The sequence below is a fragment of the Larus michahellis genome, chromosome 13 (assembly GCF_964199755.1).
Source record: "Larus michahellis chromosome 13, bLarMic1.1, whole genome shotgun sequence".
Classification (NCBI taxonomy): domain Eukaryota; kingdom Metazoa; phylum Chordata; class Aves; order Charadriiformes; family Laridae; genus Larus; species Larus michahellis.
The window spans coordinates 1,488,413-1,515,309 of record NC_133908.1 but is presented as its reverse complement, the minus strand read 5'-3'; positions in this window follow the sequence as shown (position 1 = coordinate 1,515,309).

Here is a 26,897-nt window from a genome sequence, read left to right as displayed (position 1 = left end):
CTAGCTCTCATTCTTGTTAACACCTTGCCTTTTTTATCTCCCTTTGATAAGTTCTTGGTCTTTGACATGTCTTATAGCAATGAGTTCCACAGTTAATTATCTATTGTGGAAACCAATTACAATAAAACAAACAAAAACCAGTCCCTGCTTCTGCCCAGTCTTCTTCATTAGTCTTCAATCTGATGTGTGTCAATAAAATATAATTCTGTACAAGCCAGAGTCAAGATTCTGAGTACACCCAATTGTCTTCTGGTTTTCTTAATGTGATGTTCCCCAGATTTCATCTCTTTTTAGACAGGTCATGAAAATCTTGTTGCTGTTTTTCAAGTCTCTAATCATTACGTTAGCTGTTCCTACAGCCTCCTCTATTCTTACCCCGTCTTTTATAAGTTCACTTTCAAGCAGAGTTCAAGATAAGGTCGCCTTGCTTGTAGTTGCATTGTCATTGTTAAAGTATTATTTTCTTTTGGGTTTGTTTTTTTTTTTTTGGCCACAACTTCCTATGACTCTAAAAAAATTGCACAGATCATAGGATACAAGACTTAAAGGAGCCTCAGGAGATCATTTAATCTACCACTTGAACTGAAGCACAGCCAGGGATCAACCCTTAATAGATATTTTAATATGGTTCTCTCCTGCAGTTGTGCCAGTATGATTGTCCCTAGCCTGTTCCTGTACTTCTCTCGCTTGATGGGCAGTGGGTTTTTCTTATTATATTGCTGAAATCTTTTTTATGCAAAACCCGCTGTTCATTTTTTGCTGTTTCACTCTGTACAAGAGAGCGAGTAAGTTGCTATTGCTCTCCTTGTAACTATTTTTATGTTGCGGGGGACTGGTATGTCTTCCCTCACGTCCCCTCTTTTCTGGAAGAAGATAATTACCAATTTCTCCGATTTACCAATTTCCCCGATTTACCAATTTCCCCCAATGCTACCTCTTTTTCTGGTTTCCCTTCAAGCTACCAGCATGATTATTAAAGCTCATTGACAGGAAAAGCCACAGCACTAAGCTGATGGCCTCCCATCTCTTAATGCCTCCTGCTACACGTTCCACAGTCAGGTTTTGGTTGCTGCTGCCGTGCATCTGCTTATTCTTTGCAAAGGCATCGCACCACCAGCTCATGTGGTAGACTCTGAGCTTGCTTTGTGCCGTATTGCCGCGAACAAGCCATTCCCCATATTTGTACATCTGATTTCTCCTTCATCAGAATGTATGTGCATGAAACTTGGCTTCGGCAGTGGAGTTTCTGCTTCCATGTTCCTGGCAGCTCATTTGTTTCTCCCTACTGCAGATTGCTTCCCCCACAGCTACGCCGATAGGACTGCGTGTGGGGCTGTGCTGTGAACCAGAACAGGGAACTGAACCAGGTTAGATGTAACACTTCATAAATAAGGAAGCGGTATTTTTATTCTGAGTTGTCTCAGGGAGCTGTTTTGCAATGCAGCCCCACAAACAGTTGATCATCACACCTAAAAGGGCAACAAACTTTTATACTAAGGCGGAAATGAGCAGATTGGAGGTGGGGAGAGGGGTAGAAAGTTCTCAAACCATCTTTGATGGCAAGGATAACCTCACCTGCCTGAACCCCAGACTGAGCTGTTTGCATTTGTCTCTGATGAATTTGATGGCATCTATTTTGGGTCATGCTTCCAATTCATCAAGATCATGTTCAGTTCTGATCCCATCCTCCAGAGTACTTTGAAATCTTCCCAGCGTTTGTGTCTCAGACCCCCTCCCCGTCCAATTCCTGTCTGTTATCTCCCTTCCGAACTGCTGAGAGAGGCTGTGAGTGAACTCTGTGGAAAGCTGAGAACACACCAGAGGTCACAGCATTAAAGAGTTGTGCAATTCATATTTTTATACTGTAAAATGTTTGGCATATTTACAAAGCTTGCAATGTATTAAGGTGTTAATCATCTGCAAAAGCAGGCAGGGAACACTTCATACTGAAATGTAAGGGCTTCCTGCTACGAGCATGAGTAGAGGTGGTACCCCAATGTGACAGAAGATGTAGGACACAAGGGCTGAGGCAACTCCATCACTGGAGGTCTGGGAGAACAGCGTCAGGAATGGCTCATCCAGCTTTGGGGAAGGGTGCACACACAACTCCTCCAGCTTCTTCCCAGGCCTGTTTTTTTTTGCTTAAGAGTGGAGAGAGAAAATTTGATGGAGCACCTTAGAAGAGGAAAGAGAGAGTGTTATCATGGGGATGGGCCAGGTGGAGACTGTTGCCACGTAACAGTTCCCTGCAGTGTTAAACTCCACCGTTCATTGTGAGTGAGCTATATGGGGAAAAAAATAGATTTTTTTCCCCTTGTAGCTCTATACAAATTCACTTATGTTTTGTGTTTTAATTCATTAGTCATCTTTTTCTCTTTCCGAATTTGGTAAATATTCCTGTGAAACTTCCCTTGACGTTGGATGTGTTTCCTGTGTTAGGAGCCTGTCAGACTGGTGACTCTGCTGCTGCTGAAATGGAATACTGCAAAAGGCACAGGCACTCCAAAGAGATTGCCATGAGGAAGAGGTCAGAGGGCTGCAGGGTGAGGAGGTGTATTTTGCCAATCTGTAGAAGGTCAGTACAAGGTCTGGGTTGATAATTGCCAGGTTTGGGGAGGGCATGAGCACAAATCAACACTATTTCCAATGAGTAGACATCAGGGATCCACCTCACCTGTCAGGACACTGCCCGAGTTGCCAGAATATATTTTGCAAATTTCACTGTATTCTACCATAAAAGCCATAAAAGAAAATATTGACTAGCGTGCAGCACAAGGCAGGGCCCTGTTTGAGGAAGCCTCCGAAGTGGGCTGTGAACCACCGAGGGCTGCTGCCCAAGCCACGTTTTCAGGGCTGGTTGTCCACCGTGGCAGTTTCCTGCAGACCGTATTTCCCAAGCACGTTTGCAAGACTGCCACGTGGGACTATGTCATAAACCTTCACGGAGCCAAGATACAGCACGTCTACCGCTGTTCCTATCCACTAGACCAGTTATCCTGCCAAGGGGAGGAAATTAGATTGTTTCGACATGAATTGTTTTTGTCAAGTCCATGTGGGCTGTTATCTTATTACCTTATTATCCTCTAGGTGCTTATAAACCGCTGCTTAACTGCTTGTTCCAGTATTTTTCCAGGTACTGAGGTTAGACTGACCTGTCTGTGTTTCCCCAGGTTCCTCAATTACTCTTTTTTAATGGCAGGTGTTATACTTTCCTAGTCTTCTAGGACGTCACCCTTCCTCCGTGTGCTCCGCAGGTAAAGGCGAATGACTGTGACTGCTGAGGCTAATCCCTTCAGTGCTCTGGCGTGAAGTCCCATTTTCTTTCTTCCTCTCTTAAAATTAACTGCATTAAAAATTGGTAAAAAAATAACATTTTATTTTTAAGTGAGGGATGCACTGAATACTTCAGCTTTCTCCAGATCATCTATTATTTACGCTGTGTGGAATTATCCAAGGATTCATTTAATTTTCCTCATTCTTAAATATCTATTTTCTTGCTACATTTTTGTCCCTTACTAATTATAATTCATTCTCTTCTCTTGCATACTGACCTTCTGCCAATACATTTTCACATTTAGTTTCCACTCGTGATATTTCCTTTTTTGTTTCCAAGTCACTGAAAATTACCCAATGCAGCCACAAGTTTCTTCTATGGCAATTACTTTTTTGTCCTCCTGCAATAGGGCTCTTTCTTAGTCCTTTTTGCAAGTACCTGGTCTCCGTCATTCCTTTTTTGCTTGTACTCTTTTCCCATGAAATCATATTTGCCAAATTTCTTCAGTTTACTTCCTTGAGTTTCCATTCCCAAGTGTCCTTTAAAGGGTTAAGCAGAATATTAATATATGCTATAATTCTCTGTGATGACATCCTATATCATCCAGAAGAATCTAAAATGTCATATGTGAATGTTATTTGAAAACAACGTGAAATGACGAATGTTTTTAAGGAGTAACATAAACTGTGACGGAAGTAAAGAGCTTTGCAAACAAAACTCCCCCTTTCTCTGTGCATTGCAGGTGGGTCCTTCCTACAGCCCTGCTACCACTCCAGAAACAACTTCTCCAGTTGCAATAGTGGCCGTTCCCACTGGATGCCTGTGAGAAGTCGTCTTTTCACCAGCTCCGAGGTGCCGTTTATTTTGTCCCCTGGGCTGGGACGGTGCCCTGCCTGCTTTCCTCGCCCTGTGCTGCCGCAGGCTCCTCTGGGCTTCCTGCGCTCCTGCTCCTGGCTGGCACCGGCTGCCCACCCATAGCCATGAGCCGAGCGTCCAGTACCCAACGGATGAGTGAACACACAGGTCCTCTCAACCATCCCGCGCTGTAAGTGTGTGCAAAGTGAGCTGCAGAGTTCTTCTGAGATCACAAGCATTCTGGCAAGACTTAATTGGCTGTTTTTATTAAAAATTGTTAGTGTATTTGCCATTCATAAACTGGATGCAGTGTGACCTGTGCAAAGAGCATGGGGCTGGAAATGAGCAAATCTTGCATCTATTTACGCTCCAGCTCTGGAGTGTTTGGACATCTTGGGAAACTGCCTTCCTCTTCCCTGTTCTTTCTTTGCCATGTGCTTAGTGATCTGCACATGAGCAGAACATCACTATACAAAACCTGGCCCCTTCCTAAAAGTGGTTGCCTTTCTGGCCACTGGGAAGCTCTTTCTTTTCACTTATCCACGATAATGGCTTTAGCAAGCCCCTCAGTCTTTGGTTGATGCAAATAGTACTGATGTATCAATAGCCTTGTCCTACCTCTGCCTGAACTGGCCTGATAGCCAGAGTGCTACCTGGGCTCCAGATCTTCATGGGCTCCATTGTTTTGTGCCATCAGACAATTTTTGGTGGCCACTGCCAGTCACCCAAGCAGCAAAGCTGTTCAATATCTAATACTTACTTAAAATGACGACAACGAAATCCTGTCTCAAATGTCAGAAGCCTCTTTATACGCTGTCTCTAGTCCTGCCTTCTCAGAGGCTCTTCCTTCTGTATGTGTGGCTTGCTCAGGAGAGGGTAGGAGTAGGAAGATGCTTCCCACATCATGCTTCAGTATTTGCTCTGAAAGTTTTGAGCTCCTACACACAGAGGTGCCCTTTCAAGCCTGAACTTTCCATCCTGGGGACCACATCTCTGTTCCATCACAGACACGGCCTCACTTGGCAGTCTGAGAGCATGCAGAAGGTGTTGCCACTGGAGAAACCGCAGGGAAAACGATGAAATCTGGTGACTGGATATGGAGAAGCACCAAATGTCAGAACGTGATTCTGGTCCTCAGAATAAGGGTTCCTCTGCTCCTTCCCTTATTTGAGACCCAGCAGCCTAAACACACCTTCTCTCCCACCCAATTTCTGCCCAAATCTATGATGAAGAGGAGTGTGCTCCAAAGAGAAGGACTGTAACTCTGCATTTCTGCTTGCTTTCCTGATATCCCGGACCTGATATCCTGGACCTGATATCCTGGACCAATTTTCCGATAGTAGTAAAGGGATCAAAAGAAGGTACAAACCGGGTTATTTGGCAAATGACAGCCTGTCACTCTCTCGGCAGCTTACAGCTCCTCACAGATGTGCTTTGAAAATAAAATCTTCCTCTTGTTTTCATGGAGGTAAATTTTTGGCATAAAAACAGGAAAAAAACACACTGAAATCCTCTGAGGTTGAATGTGACATACTTCAGTGGGATCTACACTCCCTGGGGAAAGACACTGTGCAAAGCAAAGCCAGGGAAAATCCTGAAAGGATATCTGCCATGATAAAAACAGGCAACTTCCCATACGAAACATGTTCACTCCTGGGCCAAAATGAAAAAGTGCGTTTTATTTCTAGCTGCATCTCTTCTTACATGGGGTATGAATATCCCTAGACATTTGTATGATTATATATGATTATATAGGGTTAGAAGAAAACCAAACCCCAAACTTGGTAAGACTCTGGGGTGGAGTTGTTGTGTGGGCAGCGTAGCACAGCTGTGTTTAGAGTTTATACAAAAACAGAAGATGCAGCATCTATGCTTAATAAATGTGAGTAACAAAGGTAGAATAGTTCAGTAGTCTGTGAATATTTCATAAGATTATTCCTTGAAAAGTATTCGTAAGTGCAAAGTTTGTTATGTGTATTTGTGCATAGGTTACTGATCTGGCCAAAGAATTGACAATTCAAAACTATCCATTTAAAAACCATGAGTGCAGATCATGATGAGCAGATAGGTGGGAGCAGGGGGAGAAAAAAGGGGGAACCTGGAAAATACCAACTCTGAAAAGGACTTAGGAGTCTGATGGAAACATACTGAATGTGAATGTCCAATGCAATACAACGGCAACGTCTACCCAGGTCTGTATTTTATTCTGTAGGTATGTTTCTATGTTGGCAAGTAACTGGAGAACCAGTAGCCGACAGGTAGAGTTCGTCCTCTGCGCAGGCTGCCTGCATGGCTACATACTGCAGTGACTTTTGTGTAGGCATCTTTCAGTGACCTTTAGGCTCAAACTCTACATATTTATGTCCGTACCCAATAATTTCTCTTGGTTATGCACAACCAGACAGTAAATGATATTCAAGTGTTAAAAAGCAGCCTTCCTCTCATTTTTATCTCTAGAATAAATAACTGTTAAGTCAGACTAGTAGCCCCTTAAAGTAGTAGAAGAGATCAAATATGTACAAAGTAGTTTAATATAGTATGCCCTCCTGAAATGGAAAAAAAAAAAAGTATGCAACTCTTGCTGGTGATAGATGCAGTTTCTGTGAAATGATATGATTTACTATTATTTTCCCTCACTACCCGCAGCAGTTTCAGACTTTGTGTTTGATGGTTTTCCTGGAGACAAGGTATGACCACGGGATGTTTCTGCTCAGAGCAGTAGCCACTGCAGATGCATAAGAGGAAAAGAGAGGAAAAATAGGGATACCTCTCCAGTAAGTCCTTGAAGGCTCTAGTGATTTGCAGCACAGGGACCTTATGGGAGAGGATGGTGTCCGCGTACCTAATGGTTTTGAATAGCTTTTTCAGCCATGGCTTTGCTTAGTTTTTTGAAGATTCGTATTGAATTTTAGCCTCTGCAGCATTCAGTGATGGAGAGTCCATAGTTAGTCTTCCGATGGTTTTGAGTCTGCCACCAATGTCCCAGCCTGATGCCCCTTGTTTCCCATAGTGAAGTGAAAACCTGTCCATTTATCCTCTGCAGTCCACTCCCAAATCTGCATTGTTTTCCTGTCACATATTTTTTTCCTAAATGAAAAGATCTACTGTGCTCCTTATTCCAGACTTCTGATCATACATGTTACCTTCTCTGAACCTTCTCCAACACTGCAGCAGCCTTTCTGAGGGGATGACTCAGTGTTCAGGATGCAGATACACCAGTGATTTGTACTATGGCACGACTCTATTTTCAGTTTTGCCCTCTTTTCCTTTCTTAGTACGTTCCAGCATCAATTTTCTTTCTCTCTGATTGAGTTGATATTTCCGTCAGACCATCTATTGTAAAACCCTAAATCTCTTTTCATCCACTGACTTCAAGAACTCTTTCCTGAGCAGTAGTAGCTATCTCAAAACCCTATCATTATGGATGTAAATGCAGGGCTGTTTTCCTTATGTTGCATAATTCTATGTTTACCTATGCCAAATTTCAACTGTCATTTTCTCGTCTAGTCAGTGTCGGCAGATTTATCTGCGATGCTTTGCAGTCAGCCCTCTTTTCAATCCTGAATCACTTGATGTCATCAGCACTATCATCTCACCACTCGTGGTCCTTTCAGATCATTTACAGGTATCCTGAGCCACTGCTGACCTCCCTCCGCTGGTATGTTACTTTCCCATCTTTTAAGCAGCTATCTATTTAAGTCAGGACCAGTCATGTTATCCCAAAGTAGCTGCATTTCTTCAGTTGCCTCTGCTGAGGATCCTTCCTGGAAGGGCTGTGGAAATCCAAGGAGAGTGTTAGTAGGTCTTTGTCACTCCCACAGTTGTATTTTTCAGAAAAAATCCTAATAAATTGTCAAGACATACCTTTCTCTTTGCCGCTTCTCCCACATATCACAATTACCAGTATGTCCATTTATCCCCTTCTTTAGAGTAGTTTCAGCCAGACGCACTGGTGTGTGCTTCTCTGACCTGCCAAGGAGCACTTTTTAATGCTTTCCGGTTCTGTGGTACTGAGGCAGTTTTAAAGGGGGAAATTATACGTTACTGTTGATTGCTCAGCTCTTTCAGCCTTGATTTCGTCTTGGGTTGGAAAAGGACTTAATCCCAGGCTTTAGATATCAATAAGTTACCTCTGAGCTCTGATCTAAAAATCTGAGCCTGAGCTAGTCTTGCCAGATGCCCTGTAAAACCAGTGCCGACGTGACATCCGTATGTGTCGCAATCTGGTTTTCTCCGTTGGTTGTGCAGGGAACCCGCAGTGACTGGTGCGGGCTCGGGCAGCTGGCCTTCGCATGTCTAAGTTACAGCAGGTGAATCCCACCCACGGGGTTGCGGTTTTCTCCGGGAAGCCAGTCACTGCTGTGACGATCAGCAAGTCCTACGCTAACCTCTCTATTTCATACCACGTCCTCTGAGACCGCTCGTATTTCAAGGGTGCTGCAGCATAATTTGGCTTCCCCATAGAAAGGCAGAATATCACTCTTTGACTTTCCTATAGCTGACATCGTTCTCTGGCACCCTATTCTACAGGACTGTTTAGTTCCTGGATTCAGATTTGTTTAAATTAGAATCGTATATAAAGTATTGAATCTTTCCATGATTAATTTGTGCTTCTATTGTGTGTTGTTAAGATAACAAGTATACAATATGTAGTGAATACTACTTTTATGTATGAGGCTTAGTAGTTTAGCATTTGTAATGTGTGTAGTGTTTTCGTGAGGTGTGAGCCAGCCAACAGCAACCTTGAGTTGAAACGATTTCTTTTACGGTGCCTATGGGCCCAACATTACAGTTTGGAGTTGGTTGTGGGTGGGGTTTTTTTTCTTCTTCCTTTTTTTTTTTTTTGTTTTAAAATGGACTAATCCTAGCTGTGCTTGTTCTTTGTCTTTTAGACAGGTGTGGGGTTTGGTTTGTTGGGGTTTTTTTATTTATTTAATATTTCTGCACTTTCACTTACTTCTGTTTTTATTTCTGGGTAATCTTGTCCTGCTGTATCACAATGCAGTGCTTGCATTGTTTTCCAACACGGGAAGAGGAAAAAACCCCTATGTTATCTTCTGCAGGTAGCTCACAGACACCTGTGTAAGGAACGGTGTATGATCTGAGTGTTATGAGCCTGTGTTTAATAGACAAGTTTTTCTCTTAAACCTGTGGCTGTAACTTGGATATTGTATTGATGTGCACACCTGGGTCTATCCATGTTGAAGGTGATGTGAGCGTTGCAACATGCAACTGCCTTTCAGTACTTTCAAGAAATATATTTTTTTAACTGTGCAGAATATCTGTACTTAGTTCTTTTTCAGCTACTCACTATCTGATAACCAGCTTTCTCTTTTTCAGTTAAGTGTACACTTCTAAACAAAGCTTGTGCTTTTGATCTTGCAAAATGAAAAGTAGCTCATCTTCACTTTTGTAGCTCACTTGATTGATAAAAAACAAACTTCTATGAGTCTCTCCCAGTTGTCTCTTCAGTTCTGGAATGCTCCAGCCCTTGATCTACTGAGCTGCTCCCTCTCTCTTTGCAGCACCATTTCTTCCTCTCTTCTCCTTCAGGATGCAGTCGCCTGTTTCAGCATTACATCCGCCTGGTGCTGGGTAGTGTTCCTGGGCAGTGATTAATCAGCACTCCGAGTTTGAGCTGATAATTAGGGTGAACGACTTGTAACCTAATGAATATTACTGGAAAGCTGTCGGGAGGGGAGGGTCTGCTCATCTCATGAATCGAGATTCTACATCAGTTTATTCAAAGCGGACATTTCGAAGACTCTGAAAAGACTGCTTATTTTCATTGCTTCCCGCCCCCCATGCTGCTCAGCTTTTCACGGCCACACTGGGGGCAAGGGGTAACAGGAGGAGGTGTCTGGCTCTGGCTGAAATCCAGCTGAGTCCGTGAGAAGCTTGTGCAGTTTACAGAAGAGGTTTTGTGATACGGCTGTTGCTGTGGAAGACACAAACCAGGGACCATGGAGGTCTGCTCCAGTCTCATTCCTCGGGTCCCTGGGGAGGGAGTGATGTGGCAAATTGACATGAATGTCTTATTTGTCCTCAGTGCCTTGTACACATGGGTGTCTGGCACAGTAGTGTCCATTTTAATCCTGACAGAGAGCTCTTTCTGATTATGATGAATAGTAAAACTTTCCCTGGCCTTTCTGAGTAGCCGTTGGTGCTCTGACACATGCATATTTAAGACAATAGTGATATTTATAGGTTTGATTGAACATAAAGTTACAGGAAGATCACCGGTTAAATTAACACTGTTCTACGTGTCTGCAAGGGTAGTTTGACAAGCCACTCGAGGGTTCCTCCCTGTCGGGAGCACAGATCTAGCACGGCCCTCGTAGCCACCTACCTCCTGGCCACCAGTGAGCATGTGGGAGTTGAGAGAGAGGATCCATGGACAGGACATCCCTGAGTGGCAAACACCAACCTTTGCTGAATCACGTAGCGGAGGTTAAGGTTGTTGCTATGACAAAATGTAATAGCTGGCAGTTGGATGCAGGACAATACAATTGTGCCCCAATTTTACAGAATTAATGTGGAGCCAGGATGTCTGCTAGGTGGAGTGCTGCGTGGTTTTCAAATGGAGGATCAAATTTTGATAACGATTTTTCTGCTATGATCATGTGGGATACAGTTAAATGACACAAAAGAGAAAATTCCTGCTTCAGGCTTTAGCTGTTTTTTACCCGGGAAGGGGCTGTGGAGGATCTTCTCCTCTAGAGAGAGCTTTCCACCAGGAGTTCTGCATTTGATCCTGGGCTTGATGGACTCAGTCTGGTTCTTCTTTCCTTTTTGGTGCCCTGAAGAACGTGTTAGCAAGGAAAGAAGAGACTCGTACTCGTTGCCCCCAAAGACAATGTTTGAGCTAATTGGTGTTTAAGGAAATTATTTCTGTTTTAGCCCTGGAACTAATTTTTGGTTAAGACTACTGAATAAATGGACACAGAAGAGCCTGTGTCGTATTAACAAGATTCTAAATGAAGGAACCAATTCATTTCATTATTGATAACAAAGTCATCTTCCCCAGAATAGCAAATGAGGTAAGATTGGCACTTTGAGATAAGGCCCTGATTATTGTCTCTGGAATCTATTACATTCTATTATTTCTCCCAGATAAAACTTTAAATCACCCTTCTTAAATGCAGACATTTGGTAGTTATTCCTTCCACAGAATAATTTTATATTGTTTTTCTAACTTTTCAATTTTTATTGATTTTTATGTTTTGGTTTAATTAATACAGTACAGAATGCTCAAAAAGTCTGAAGCTAAATCCTTTCGCTAAGCATTGGGCTCTAACAAACTGTTGGAAGAGCTTAAAGTAATGAGTAAATTATTAAATAGCACTAACCCAATTCATAATTCATCCTTATTGATATTTGTACCAATGGCTGCTGGTGAGGAAGGCTGTGGAAGAGGATGGTGTTGGTCAGTCAGTTGGGAAAGCAAAGCAATGTCCCTGCAGGACGGGGGAGGCGGGAGGAGTGCGTGGATGAGGCGGGAGAGCTGGATGTGCTTTGGGGTGACTGCAGCTGCTCTGCTCCCGGAAGACTTGGAGGGAAGTCTAACTCATGGGGAGAAAGAAAAATACAGGGTAGATAAAGTTACAGCTACAGGAAACAGAAATGAAATCAGAGGGAGAGGGAGTCAAGAACAGAGTTTATGGGAAGGAACTGGAATGAGGAGAAAATCCAGGGAAACCAGTAAAGCTGAGGAAAGGAAAAAGGGACAAAGAGAAGGTGCTCTAGGAAGACTTGGCAATTATAACTTTACTTCAACAGGGAGCATCAGGAAACTGGAAGGCCAGTGGTGGGCTCTACGAAAGCGCGCTAGGGGGCAAAACAGATGCTTGTAGGGTGGAGAGCTGAAGAGCGGTGGCAGAGGGTGGGGTTTTGAGGTGTAATGTGCAGCAGTGATGGGCCAAACTAGCTCCTTGTAATGTTGTATGAGCCATCTTCCTAACGGTAGTGCTCCTGCCAGCGTTACCCTTGTAAAGGCACCCTGAACAAACCCTGTGTAGGTTGAATGACAGTAGCCTACCCCCTCTAGTGACAGCTCTTTCTAATGTCACACCGAAAGGTCTTGCTATGGGGGACACTCAGAGCTAAACTGGACTACTCTGTCACGTCAACGCCCCAAGCTGCTCGCGTCTCCTTCATGACTTGCGTAAGTTTTGCGTTGCAGCAGACCTCATGTGAACGCAGACGTCTAGCTGAATGCCTCCTAGATGGACTTCTCCAGCTTACTGTATTAGTGCCAGTATCTCAACATTTGCGTCCATCCCTCTCACGGAGCAGAGACATGGGATCCCCGGTGCCCTTTCTGTCCATCGTATCCTTCCTTGTTCACCCATGCTTCAGGAGGGCAGACTGCGTATGGTGTTGCCTCTTCTGTACTGCCAGCCAGCAGTTCCAAGGGACTCAATTAAGCGGTGATTTATATAGAAGTGCATAAAGATCTCTTCAGACTGCAGACAGCTCTTTAGCAAGTTTGTTTTCAATTAGCAGCTGTTTAATAAAGTTTTTCTCATTGACAAATCCCCTTTTTGCTTAACCCACTCCTCCATGAAATTGTACGACCCACTTCAACCCGTTTAGCCCTTGATCTAATACAAGCACTTTTAGCGCTTTCTGCAAATAATTAATCCAATTTGGATTAGAGGGATTATAGATGGTCTTAGTCCTCACTTGATAACACTTCATTCTTACCCGGCACTTTCAGTTTTACCCAGTATTATGAGATACAGGAGGCAAATCAGGAATGTCTCATTGTAAATGCTCATATATCATGATTTAGTATGAGAATTGCTGCTCTTGTTGCAGAATCAGGGACAGTGAGAAATTCTACTTCTTGCATGAATGGGATGACATTTATTACAAAAAATTGTGCACACCAAAGGAGCAAATGGTTGAATTTTATGTTCAGAGGCTGCAGCATTAAAAAAAAAAAAAAAAAAAAGAAAAAAGAAAGAAGAGAGATGTGAACTTTCAGGAAGGCTTTATGGGTCACATTATCAAAAGTTACATTTCAGAACAGCTGGATGGATGTTTCAAAGCTCTGATCCCAAATATGCACTTTAACTCTGAACTACTGCTTCTCTTAAATCATACCCTATTTAATAACATTTGTGTAACTTCCTTCTCCCACCTCCCAGGGCCTGGATAACCTGCGCAGACATCCACACGGCTGATGAACTGTGCAAGAGGAGGTTTTGCTATTCGTGCTTCGCTTCCACTCCACCTCCCTCCGTAGGTAACTGGTCCCCGTTACTTCCCACCCAGTAATTGACGCCAGCGAGTCCCGGTGTCCCCAGCCTGCCTGGAGCAGCAGCTGTGGTGCAGTGGGCCACGCGAGGAACAGGGGCTCTGGGGGATTTCAGCAAAGGGGAGCAGCGCAGGTGAGAGGGAGCATCCTCTGGACTCCGTCTGATAGCTGAGCTCCCCGGGGATATTCCCTGAGGAACTTGCCAATGCCTGCATAAATGGTGGAGAAGGAGCGAGGAGGTGAGGGAACAAGGCTCTCCACTGCCCTGCCCTTCCTTCTTAGCTGGACTCAGAAGACCATCCTCACATATTTGCCAGGGAGTTTCATGTGACGGTAACTTTGGACCTACAAGAGGCATCACAGCCTACAAAAAATAAATTACAATTCAATTTGCATCACTCCTAAGCTAACCGAGAATGGTTCATTCAGATCCTTGAGAAAGACCTACAGCAGTCCAAGTAATGGTCTGATCTAGGAACCAGATCATACCACAGAAGGTGTAACTTATAAAAAGCTTTATTCTGGCAAATACTGAGTAAAACACAGACCTGCCTGCCTTCCTGCACACACGTGGAGTACGGTTTTAGCAATATGCTCCTGCACTACCAAGCTGAGAGTGTCAGAAAATTGTCCAAGGAAATAAAACCACTGGAAATTGGATTGACACAGCAGAGTTAAACTTGGTAAGTTTATTTTATTTTTCATTTCTGGAGAATTGAAGCTCTGCTCTAAATCAATTAGAACAAGCCCCAGGCAAATCTGAAGGCTGATTAATGAAGGACCAGCTTTGGCTGCTGGATCACTGTTGTTGATTGGAAATGGCCGGGAAGTTTGTTTCCAAAGCAGGAGCAGGGCAAACGTACCACTGTGGCTTCATCTTTACCTTTTCCTGACAAATAGACGTGAGTCATCCTGGATGTCATTTCTATTCCAGTGGTGAAGCTGTGAAGGTTTGTACTGCAATAGCACACACACAGACAAGTGAAGCTTCTGCCTACACCAAACATCCATCTATTGCTCCACAAGCTTTGAAAAAATTACACACTCATGCGGCTGTTTTTCCATTCACACTTAGTATGGGTGCTGTGCGGATCGGACATCTTGCCTCGCTGGTGACACAGGCATTAAAAAGCATGGAAAACTTGTACGTTCTTGTCCAAACAGTTCTGTTTCCTCTTCTAAAAGTGTTTCTATTGATTGCTTTACCTCCTTCATTTATTCAGTATAATCCATATTGATAAGCCAGTTTCAAAACTGTCTATTGCTGAATGCTAACAGGGGCATTGCAGTGGGATCTGAGTGTGGTTGACCAGGGTATAAATTAACCAGATGGCGGGACCTTCTGCATTTCCAGGGTGGTGGAAGTGAGGCCTGTCAGATGTTGAGTGGGTCACCAAAGGGAACCCCCTTTCCATGCTCACCAGTGCCTTGGCCTGGCAAAACAACACTTTGAAGAGAGTGAAGTTAACATTGTGGAGGAGTCGCCAAAGACCTGTTACCTTACTTAGAATCACAGAGTGGTTTGGGTTGGAAGGGACCTTAAAGATCATCTCATTCGACCCCCCTGCCCTGGGCAGGGACACCTCCCACCAGACCAGGTTGCTCCAAGCCCCGTCCAACCTGGCCTTGAACCCCTCCAGGGATGGGGCAGCCACAGCTTCTCTGGGCAACCTGCGCCAGGGGCTCACCACCCTCAGAGTGAAAAATTTCTTCTCAATATCCAATCTAAATCTCCCCTCTTTCATTTTAAAACCCTTCCCCCTCATCCTATGGCTCCCCTCCCTGATCCAGAGTCCCCCCCCAGCTTTCCTGGAGCCCCTTTAGGGACTGGAAGGGGCTCCAAGGTCTCCCCGGAGCCTTCTCTTCTCCAGGCTGAACCCCCCCAGCTCTCTCAGCCTGTCCTCCCAGCAGAGGGGCTCCAGCCCTCCCAGCAGCTCCGGGGCCTCCTCTGGCCCCGCTCCAACAGCTCCGTGTCCTTCTGCTGTTGGTGCCCCAGCGCTGGAGGCAGCACTGCAGGGGGGTCTCCCAGAGCGGAGCAGAGGGGCAGAATCCCCCCCCTCCCCCCCTGCCCACGCTGCTGGGGATGCAGCCCGGGCTGCGGGGGGTTTCTGGGCTGCCAGCACATGTTGCTGGGGCATGTGGAGCTTCTTATCCACCAACACCCCCAAGTCCTTCTCCTCGGGGCTGCTCTCAATCCATTGTCCCTTCACGACCCAGCACATTTTATTCCTACATTTACTCTGAGCTCGACATGGCCGTACATCAGGCGATACGTTTGGAGTGCCATGTTGCTGTAGTCCATCATGAATGAATGCGTACTGGCATCGCAACCACAATCAAAACATTATTAAACTGTTCTTCAGCTGAATCTGTGATGTCAGGACAGCCAACACCAGACATATCTTGGCAAAATGTCCTCATTGTAGAGTCGAGTCACATCCAGTCCTAGAAATTAACACATTCCAAGGCTTTATTGTCTAAGTACCCCATTAACAAAAAACTAATGCCTTCCAATGTGCCGGTGGCAAATAATCACAGGCATCCCTCTGCTATGCCAAGTTGCAATGCTCCCCCAGCAGAAAACTTCTCGTGAAACTTTTCCTATCTACTTTTTGCAATTTCCAGAGAGCTTTATTCCTGTCAACAGGCTTTAACTTGACCAAAAAGGAGTGTACTTGCCCATGGATTCTGCAGGGTGTCTGCTAGATACCAGAATAACACCTTTGCAAATGACTAGGTTTGGCTGAAAATCAGAAGGGTTGTAGAGATGCTCAGAGGAAAGCTATAATTTTTGGTTTTTTTAGCTATGAGAAAACAAAGTATTCAGCCGGAGAAAAGGATGAACAATATTTTTATGTTAGATAAAATAGGTAAGTAGCAAGGAATTTAGAGAAAAAGGTTTTAGGAAAAGAGTTAACCACCTTAACTCATACCCATCCCTAGAATCCCCGCCGAAAATAACTTATTTTGCTATAGTTCTAGTAGAATATTCTTTTTACACATTTTTCCAGTGGAAAATGGCTTTGCAACCAATAGCAAAAGCCGAAGTGTGTTTCATTTTCTTCCTTTTTCTTTTCCTTTCTTCTACCCTTGAGAACTTATTTACTGTGGGGGTGGGAGAGGAGGGGAGCGGACTAAAAGTCCCTGGGTTTTCAAGCAGCTGAACGAATATTTTAAATAATATGTACGGAAAACACTTTGCTGATGAATACTAGTATGTCAATAAATTCAGTCCAGCAAAACTGAGCGAAGTGGGGCTGTGCTCATTGTCATCTTTGTGCTTTTTGCTTTTCCTTTTTCAGCTTGTAGCCTCTTGTCAGGACCTGCCTGGCAGGAGCAAGGGCTGGGAGCAATTTTTAGGGGCCTGCGGTGTGAGCCCTGACCCAAAGACCTGGCCGGAGGTAACAAACCAGCCTCACACTCGGGTGGGGGTGTAGGGGCTCGGTGGGGGTTATCAGCTGGAGCCACCGGCAGTGCTTCACGGAGGGGAGCGGAGGCAGACGACGGGAAAGCGGGGCTTTCATACAAGAACCGAACTCCCCTCCCTGCTGGGGCACGCTGCGTTGGAAGCGGGGATCAAGCAGGGCCTGGGAAGGAGGAGATGCCTCTTCTTCGCTGGCAGCCACCAGACCCGCGGAGGGCACGGTGGGGCAGGGGGTGCGCGGAGCGCCTGAGCTCCCCACGCGGGCAGCAGTGACCCAGGGACAGCTGGGGACCGGGGAGCGGAGAGCACACACGGTGACCGCCCTCCAAGGTGGCAGAAGCAGCAGCTCTTCCTAAGGTCCTGCCAACCCGCCTGGAGCTGGTGTGGACACCTGGAAAAAGGTGCTGGAAGCAAGCCTGAAAGGACACCGTGTCAGGAGACAAATCTATTTACAGACTCTTTTTCTGGCTCATTTTGTCTCTGCTTTGAGAAGATGCCTATTCCAGTTTCTATTCCAGTGAAACCTGCCTTTATTTCTAAACTCCCTCACTCCTTTTTTAGGGAGTGTCTTTGGTAGGAAAAGGTGAAAGAGAAACTTTCCCCATACGGGAGAAAGGAGCATGTGTCATCTGGATGTGTTTCAGGACTTCCCTTCACCTTCCGTCCTCCAGCAAAACCTTCCTGCGGAGGGGATCCCTCCCCACCGAGCCCTCTGGAGGGGCTGCTCCCCCCCACTGCCGTCTCGCACACCAGTGGAAATGTGGGGCAGAAAAGTGCTTTTGATGGACCATATCTGAAGTGTTCTGAACAGACCATATTTTCTGCCTCCCAACAGAGGAGCAGCTTATGAATTTTTCTGCAGGATGCAGAAGTAGATCCGCTGGGAATGAGATAGCCCAGGTGGCCCATTTTTCATCCTGGTGTGACTGCTCCCATGCAAGGTACCTTTGCTTTCCCCGTCTGTATCTCCCAGAGCCTGCCGATTCCTGTCTGCAGGGCACTTCGCTTTACATCAGTCACCGCATCAGAATATCCCATCCTAATTCCCTACCCTGTCAATCACCAGCTACTACCCCGGAGGTCTAAGCTGAGAACTTGGGTATTTCTGGTGAAAACTGCGTCAGACGTCAGCCCAGAACTGAATCTGGCAATGCCTAATGGTCTGCGTCTTCTCTGCCCTAGTTTCCTATCTCTTTCAAAAGAAGGAAGAGTTGTTGAGGAAGTGCAGGGTTCTTTCTGGCTGGCTCAGAAGAATAATTTCCTTTCCTGTGTCTGTTATTTACTGAAAGACAGAAGAGGGAAACTAGAGAGCCCATTAGACCCTCTTGCTCCCAGCCCAGGATGGTGCCTGTGGACTCCACCAGCCGTTACAATTTCACGCCTGCTGCCATGCCCTTGCCTGCAGCCTGGCATCCGCAAACGCCTCCAGCTCCTTGCTCCTGCACACCGCATGGGGCTGCTCTTCCACCCACACTCAAATCCCTCTGACACAGCCGTGCCACCCCACTCTCACATCTCTACGTCTGCTCTTAGAGGTACCTGAACTCGTGCTGCACTGCTCCGTCCCCATCTAGCTACATCCGAGCAGTCCGTGCGACTCTGTACATGACGGTTCCTGTAAGTATATGTGCATCTCCCCGCGCTGACCACGAACGTTTGCACAATACAAGACTATTTTCCAGTGTGATGCTATGTTTATCAAGGCAAGAAACCAGAAGACTTTCCCAGCAACAGTCTGGGATTCTTCTGAGGTTACTTCTGGAGCAAATTTTTCCCCCCTCCCTCCTTGCAACATCCAGTCAATATTTGAGTTGTTAATAAAAACCTATTTTCTCTTCAGCTTCCCTGACTCTGCTCCACTCAAGAACAACATGTGCCTTGTGTTTCCTTAGCTTTGCTTATCAGATCTCCAGCCAAAATGAATGGCCAAATCTCTTACAAACAGAGAAATTAAATGAAAACAACACTAGTGCCAAGTTCTTTGCAAACAGAGAAGTGAAATGAAAAATGCCAGTCTCTGTAGGTTCACCCAGCACATTGAATTATTATCTGTCATGGTCTGTTCTTACATTTGTCCTTTCCCTGTGGTTGATAAATAAGACTTCCCACAAGTTCTGAAGCTGTATCAGGAGTTGCGTAGCAGATAATGTTAATAAATCTTAGGGGCTATCTCTCTGACTTGCCTGGCAGCCTAATAGCTCAAAAGTCCTGTGGTTTCTAATGTCTTGCTTTTTTTAAATGTATAACTTTGAAATCTTTCTTTCCTTGACCACAGGCCCAATGGACAGGTTGATATGGACGTCACTGCAAGTCCCGATTTTCAAGGCAAGGTCTTTGGGTGGATGCACCACAATTTTTTTGCCCAGACTTTGCACCTTCATCCGGATGATAGCTGCCATTCCAGTGCCGCTGCTATTTGCAGTGCAGCCCCAGGGTTTGGTCCAGCTGGGTGCAGCGGGCAAAGGGCAATCCTCCGTCAGCAGACTGACTCGCTGCTGCCAAGAAACAAAAATCCCATCTCTCATGAAGGCCAGGCCTTGGAGGCACCACCTCTGGCTTGCTCCCTTCTGCCCTCCTGCCTCCTTTGCAAGCAGTAGAAAGAAACGGTCTCCTCCAGCCAGGGGCAAAGCGTGGGTCGCATGAATTACATTGCAGAGATGTCCGTCTCTCCCTGTCGAAGGGGCCTGACAGTGATGAAATCAGACTTGGAGACGTCTAACTTGTGGATACTTGAGGTGATATGAAGTCCAGATGTGGGACAAAAAAAGGAGAAAAGAAGAAGAAAACACAATCCTGGATCACGCTTAACAATATCCCTCTAGGCCACTGAATTTTTTGCTTGGAATCAGACCCCTGTGAGACAGGGCTGAAGACTCACCAGTTCCTCGTCCACCAGTGCTCATGGAGAAACGTGTTCCGGCTGTCTCACAGGCTGCATCGGGGACTATATAGAATCATAGAATCATAGAATCATAGAATTGTTGAGGTTGGAAGGGACCTTTAAGATCATCGAGTCCAACCTTTAGCCTACCCTGACAAGAGCCACTTCTAAACCATGTCCCTCAGTGCCCCATCTACCCTTTTTTTAAACACCTCCAGAGATGGTGAATCCACCACCTCCCTGGGCAGCCTATTCCAATGTTTAATAACCCTTTCAGTGAAAAAATGTCTCCTAATATCTAATCTAAAATCTAAATTCTAATCTAATATCTAAAATCTAAATCTAATATCTAATCTAATCTAAATCTATCTAATATCTACCCTCTTCCTGTCTGCTGGGGACCCATCTGCAGAATACTGCCTTACATTTGGTTTGTATACCGCCACGTCCCTTCTCTGTTAAGTTTCTATGTCCCGGCGTTGTCCTGTGAGCACTGGCCACCAATGCCTTTCTGCTCAAGGTTGAGTTTTCCCTTGCTCAAAGATCTCTTGGGCAACAGCACATGTTTTGTGGCTTCTTTGTGGAGAAATTACTTTATGCACAGGCTCAGTTTTTAGAAATGTATTTGAAAGAATTCATATTTCTCCCATCTGCTGGTGTTGTGGGCATTATACCCCAGCTGGTTCCGCAGCCCAACGGGTGAGGGCGGTCTCTTACTAGTCATCAGTCTAATAGCCAAGCTGAGAAATGCATGGTTGGCAGATGCCTTCTGAAAACTATCTCTGGATCTGCTGAACTCATTCGGAAAATCTCTTCCAACAGCAACCCAGATGCCTGTACTGCTGCCGGTGTGGATGCGTCATCTGGAAACTAAGCGGCATCAAATAGGATGGGCATTTTCCTTCCTTTTGCCATGCTTTCTGCAATACCTACCGTGGCCTCAGGTGTCTGCAGAGACACTTTGTCCGTGACGTGCCTTTGTCACAGTCCTGCACTGGAGGACACCCAGGCAAACCACTCCTGCCTTGCCATAGTCTGATTTGTTTCCCAGGGCAGTTCAGCTCTCTGTGCAATCAGGCGCATTTACCTGGAGTTAGATTTGCTTCTCCAAACCACTTTTAACGTAAAGGTGAAATTACACGCCCAACAATTATCTTGTCTTTAAATAGGGAAGCTTTTCCGCTTCCAGTGTTACGTGTGGATGCCAGAGTTTTGCGCTCCAGTGTAACTGTTTATTCCCCTATTTCTGCCTTTTTTGTTTGGAATTGAAAATGGTATCCATCTCCCGTCTCCTCCTGGCTAGAGCTACATTCTTCATCAGACATATTTATTAGTTTGTCTAGTGGCTTTGCTATTATTCCTCACTGAGTTTTCTCACTTCCTCTAGTTTTTGTTCCTTGACAAAATAACAAAAGCCTTACTTTTGCTGTCTCATTTTTATCCCTTGTCAGCTTCTCCTTATCACACTCTTTTCTTGTTTCCATTATCAACACGCTTCAGCAAGGTCTTCTGTCTGCAAATCCAGCATTTGTGCTCTGGGTCTGTCTGTACAGTGTGTCTGGGGTCTTTCTAGGTGCAGCTTCACTTTCCTCTCATTTCTTCAAGTCGGTCTCGCTAGACTCTGGTGCCCACATTTCATGTGCTGGTGCTTGCTAAGTATATGAACTGACTCCTTATTTCAAACACTGAGTCTGCGCATACTTCTGAAAACACTCCGGTTCAATTAGCAGCCCGGCTCTGGGTCAAACACTGCCTTTAGAGGAACCTCCATTAATCGCTCTCTTCTTTCATCTATGGTTTTTTTTTTTTCAGCGTGCTGCAGTGGGGATTACTGTCAGCGGGGAAGAAAACCGCAGGACTGCAGCACATCTGCCGATGGTCGGTAACCCTGCAGCGAGCGCCGGGAGCAGCCCCCGGGAAGGGGATGGGCTGAGCGATGGGGCTGTCTCTCCCCATGCGTCAGGCTGCCGGCACAGCTGCGCTCTTGGTGTCATTCCTTGACTCTTTGCTGCCAGCTGGGCGTCTTCGGCTGGGCTGAAGGTGGCACCAATTGCCATCTTGTGTCTGGTTCAATATAGCCACACACACGTGCGCATGCACGCACACACCCGCATTTATAACCAAAACGTTCATGTTCCAGACTCTTTTGGTAGTATTTTCGCTTATTCTGAAGTAAGACAGACAATCGCATCTTGCTCATTTTTTTAAGGGAAGCATTACACGGTTCTGCTCCTAAAATAGCGCGTTCTTTATTCCCATGTGCATCAAGTAAACCTGATGGAGAACTTTGGAAGAGCCGCAGATCCCTATTCTTTAATTAAATAGTCTTATCACCGGGCACACAGGAATACATTGAGTTCCCCTTGGAGGCGTCAGTGATGTTCCTGTTCTCCCGATTCATGGCAGCTGAGTCCGAAACCACCAGAGCAGTGGGAAGGGTGACACATCCAGCCAGGCACAGAGGCACGTCTGATGTGGGAATTGGTCCCTGTGGTCAAAGGCTGAGTGCGCTGATGATAAACGGGAACCCCCCCGTGGGCTCCGTGAGGGGGACCGGCAGCCTGACGTCCTCACATGGGCTCAAGTGGGGGAATGGGTTTGCCCCCATTTGGGCACTAAAGTTAGATATCTCTGTCTGTAAAACTCATTCACTTTCCTATACACAAAGGCAGAAGGCTATTTATCCCATTCTCAGCCAGCTCACCCAAATTCCCGCCTGGAGGAGCCTGTTTTCTTCAATGGACTTTAAATTGAGCCTCAGGCAACCGGTTCAGACACGCTGTCTCGCTCTTAAGTCCGTGAATGTAGCGCACACTAGTCCACCCGGGATCTTCTGTGCATCCCTCACACCCTGTCACGATCTCCTTGTCCCAGAGATGGCAGTCAGCTGCCAGCCTCTGCCTCTCTTTCCGCGAGTGAGCGTGGGGATGGATGCTCCTCTCTGATCTGCCTTCCATGCACATACTTCTTATGCATCACAGTGCGATGGCATTTTGTAATAATCAAAGCCATGCATGTCGTAGATCCATATTACAGCTTCCTGGTCATTTATTCAAGCAGCACGAAGCTTTTATTGCTCGCACGCTTTGTAAAAGGGAGTCCTTTCCGTTATTATGATTATTCACTTTAGAGCACATGAAAACATGTTAAGGACTCAATAGACATTGAAAAAACCAGCCTTTTTCCAAACGCTTCCATTTTAAATAAGGATGCATGGCAGCAGACTGGTGCCAGAACAACAAAGAAGGCAGAGAATAACAAAGCAACAAGACTGTAAGGCTGCTCACAGTGTGCGCACTTTTAATTAAGTCTCTTCTCGTGGTCACTTTATAATAGTCTCAGAGCCCCAGGAGCACTGGAGGAATTTTCAGTTCTTCTTAGCTTGGAATGACCAGCGGCACCACCACCACCATCTCTGAAAGGGGAGCTGCCCTTGTGAGCTGGGGGGTGGTTGGCTGGGAGCCCAGGGGCCGTTGTTTGCCTTGGGTTGGTGAATCAAATGAGATGGCGATGGGCCATGAAAGGGTACTGCCCTTCCATAGGCTTCCTCATGCAGGCTTTGGTACTCAAGCTCAGGGATTTACAGCGTTCTTGTTTTCTGATATTAATGCTAGAATTGTTCTCATACCAAATAAGTCGTTGTTAAATACAGCCACAATCCAGGCTCCCATGAAATATTCGCCTTTGTTTATTCTGAATTTCTGACCTTTAGTTTAATTAACTTTTTTTTTCAATGTGTCACTTGCCCAGGATTGAAGCAAGTTCTCCACGTAGCTTGAGCAGAGGTGTACGGGTGCCTCCAGTACACCTTCCCTTCCCCTGGGAACAGGGGCTGTGGGCTGCAGGACGCAAGCAGACCCTCTAATTAGCTGCAAGGGACAGCAGAGGGGAGGCTGCTCTGCTTTTTCCCTGCTCTGTCGGGGGAAGGTTTACTGTCTGTGGAAATGGAGGAGCAAGAGAGCCACTGATTTCCCCCCTGGTGTGCTGCAGCATGGCTCTGAGGAACATCTCAAAGGTCTTCTGCCACCTCCTGCTGGAGCACACGTGGAGCAGTGCTTCAACCTTGGCGTGTAGCTTCTTCTACCCGTGGCCCCACATCAGCCTCATCTCCATCGGACGTGGGGCATGTGTGAACGTACACCTCTTCTTCCTTTCTTTTCCTCTGCAGTCCTCCCATTTCTTGGTGGGTGCTTCTCCCCTCCCTCCGGTAAGGCCTGGGCTGCCTTCCTCACCCCATCCTCCTTCAGCTCCTTGGGACCTTCCTTTTCTCCTTTTAATTTGACTCCACTCAACATTTTCAGCAAGCCTCTGTGCATGCAGCAGCTCCTGGACCCACGAGTCCATCAATACCGGAGAAGGTGTGAACATTTCCCGTCTCTCCTTCCTCCAAACAAGCCGGCCCCTTCCCTCCCACCACTCAGCATTTCCCAGGGATACTCCCCATCAGCCGCCTCCATCCCCATCCCCATCCTGGACCTGGGCAGGACCCTGGGCAGGGGGACCATCGCCAAGGCGGTGTCCATGTGCTGGGGCTTTTCCCGCAGCCATCGCTCCCGCGGCTGGGAAAGGGGAATGGGCACAGCCTGGCTGCAGCCTCCACTCTTGGAGGGTCTCGTTAAAGGAAAATGAAAGATGCCGACAAATACGGTGGGCCCTAAAGCCCACAACAGCCTCCTTGCTCTCAGGTTATTGTGAAGAGAGACAACTTACCCCAGAAGCTGTGAATACCGAGGGGAATGTGTAAATAAACAACCAAGCAAACATCCTTTTCCTGCTTGGCTCTACATATTTCTGAAGCAGAGTGAGAGGAACAAAGATGTCTTTCGGGTGAGGGAGACGCAGCATTTGCTACACAGGAAAGCTCTTGCAAAATAAATTAGGGCATGAATAGGAAAGAGCTGTAGTATTCCGCCCTGATTCACTGAGAGGGGGATAACAGGGACTCTGCAGGAGAAATGTGTATCTCCCTGATAGGAAGACAGCTCACGGTATCTCAAAAGTGGAGCTGAAATCAAGAGCCCTTGACAGTCTTCCCAATGGAGATAGCTGTGGTATTTTGCGCTGCAAAGACGCGGCTGAAAAGGAGATGCTGGGAGCCAAAGTGGGCAAGGGAAAGAGACGTGGTGACAAAGCAGCGGCGAAACTTCAAGCAAGTGCTAGCTGAAATGACAGAACATGGGAAGGGCTCCAGAAGGTGCCAGAAGGAAATGAAGGCACCGTAAAAGAGAAGAGTGAAGGCTGCAAAACAAGGCGCACCCGGGTCTATAAGCGTCCGTGGATCAGACAGGCTTGCAGCGATCCTGAGGAGCTGCGGATGGCCTTTGATTCCTCCAGGGAGGAAAGCCGGAGCTGCGGGAACATACGTGCTTTGCACAGACAGTTGGCAAAACACACTCTTACATTTCGGAAAGGTGTTCAGGGTGAGAAAAAAGTGCCGGGAAGTTATTATTAGTGAGGTGACTGCTAATCAGTGAGGTTCGTTGGATGAAGCTGCACTGGCAGTGTCACATCTGGTTTTGGTGCAGAATGGAAACAATCAGGGTAAGAAGAAAAGATGAAACAAGGGTGTTTATGGCTGCGTTTTGCGAGGAAAGGTATCAGGACCAACTGGTTTCTAAGCAGTCTGGAAGGGATTTTTTATCCTGATTGGGCACCACATGATAAAAAGTAGTTTATTTCCTTTCCTTTGGTACCACAGGCACTGAAATAGGTTAATCATAGCTCTAGATGCGTGGCTTGATATCACAACAGGGCAGATTTAAGGTCATGTAAGCGTTCTGTAGTTACAGATTCATTTTAGAAATTGGATTTATCTCTGGAGTAGAGACAGACGTTTCCAGGGGACAGCTCAGCTCACCTAGTTTAGGAAGTGGGGTACACTTGTGTCTGGGGATAAAGAAGTGGGTGAAACAGCCCCATGGCCACTCCATGTAATCGGGGTTGCCTGTAGTGTCATCTCACACTTGGATGTACATTTTCCCTTGTCGGTGACGGCTAATGTGTGCAACGCTTATGTGTACGGCCATGCTCAGCTTAAACAATGATGGATGGTGGATGTAGAGGTGATGGATGAAGCATGTTAATTATACAATTACAGGGGAAGGTGGAAAATGGTGCTGGTAAAAAGTAAGTAAAATTACTAGGCAAGCTGATACCAACTTCTGGAGCAGAGGTAGAAAACATAAAATAGCACAATGCGGGGCTCTGTCCTCAGCAGGACTCTCCTGGAAGCTTGTCCACGCTAACTCCAGCGTGCTTGGGTCAGGTGGAGGATGGGAGAATTGTATATTTGCATTTTGTGGCCAGGGCTACAAGATTATTTTCATACATGTGTTCCCTGCTGAGGGTGGAAGATCAGGTGGAGTAGTCGCTCTGAGCACCTTCTGTGGAGGCAGAGCAGGAGCTTTGCTTTAAACTCTTCTGTTCTTTAGATATAAGCGCATAACATCGCTCAAGCAGCCGTTTCCAGCAGGCCTTGTACCCAGAAGTAGCCCTAGGAGAGTGAGAGCCCAGAGAGGCTGGCGAGGAGCCCCCCTGGGACCCAGCTTCTGCTCGCGTCGGTGTGCATTGTATTCAGATCACGTCTGAAATTGTTGTCAAGGTTGCGAGTGCCCCAGTTTCTGTAATCAAAGCCTTCCCGAGATTTGCATCCCGAAACGCAGATGCCGAGAAAAAGCAGATTACATAATAGCCAGCTTTGTTTATTTGCTTAAACTTGAGCTTGTATTACATTCGAGAACAAACAGATAAACGGCCCTTTTTTTCCCTGCAATAGTCAAAGGGCAGGATGCAAAAGCCGGTGCACTCCCCGGAGGTCGCTGCCGAGGGGCAGGCGAACGGGAGCTGGGAGCAGCCGGGCCCAGGTGGGATCTCCCACCCTTGTACCCGAGTCTGTCAGAGAGATTACATGTGAATTAGTGTAATCAGAGAGCCCCCGGCTCAGAGCTCTGCTGCGGAAAAGCGGCTGAAAATTCACACGCTAATCCAGAGGGCTCATCCAAAGAATACATTTACATTTCTCTGCTACCTCTCATCCCGGAGGATCCCCTTAGAGCATAGCGTGAGGTTTCCATATACAAAGGGCTTTTATTCCCTACTGGCTTTCACTGTACAGAGCCAGGGGTGGGGGTGGTGGAAAATATAAACCAACCCACCAAAAGATTTCACTCACACACGCACACAAAGTTTTCGGGGAGAAATC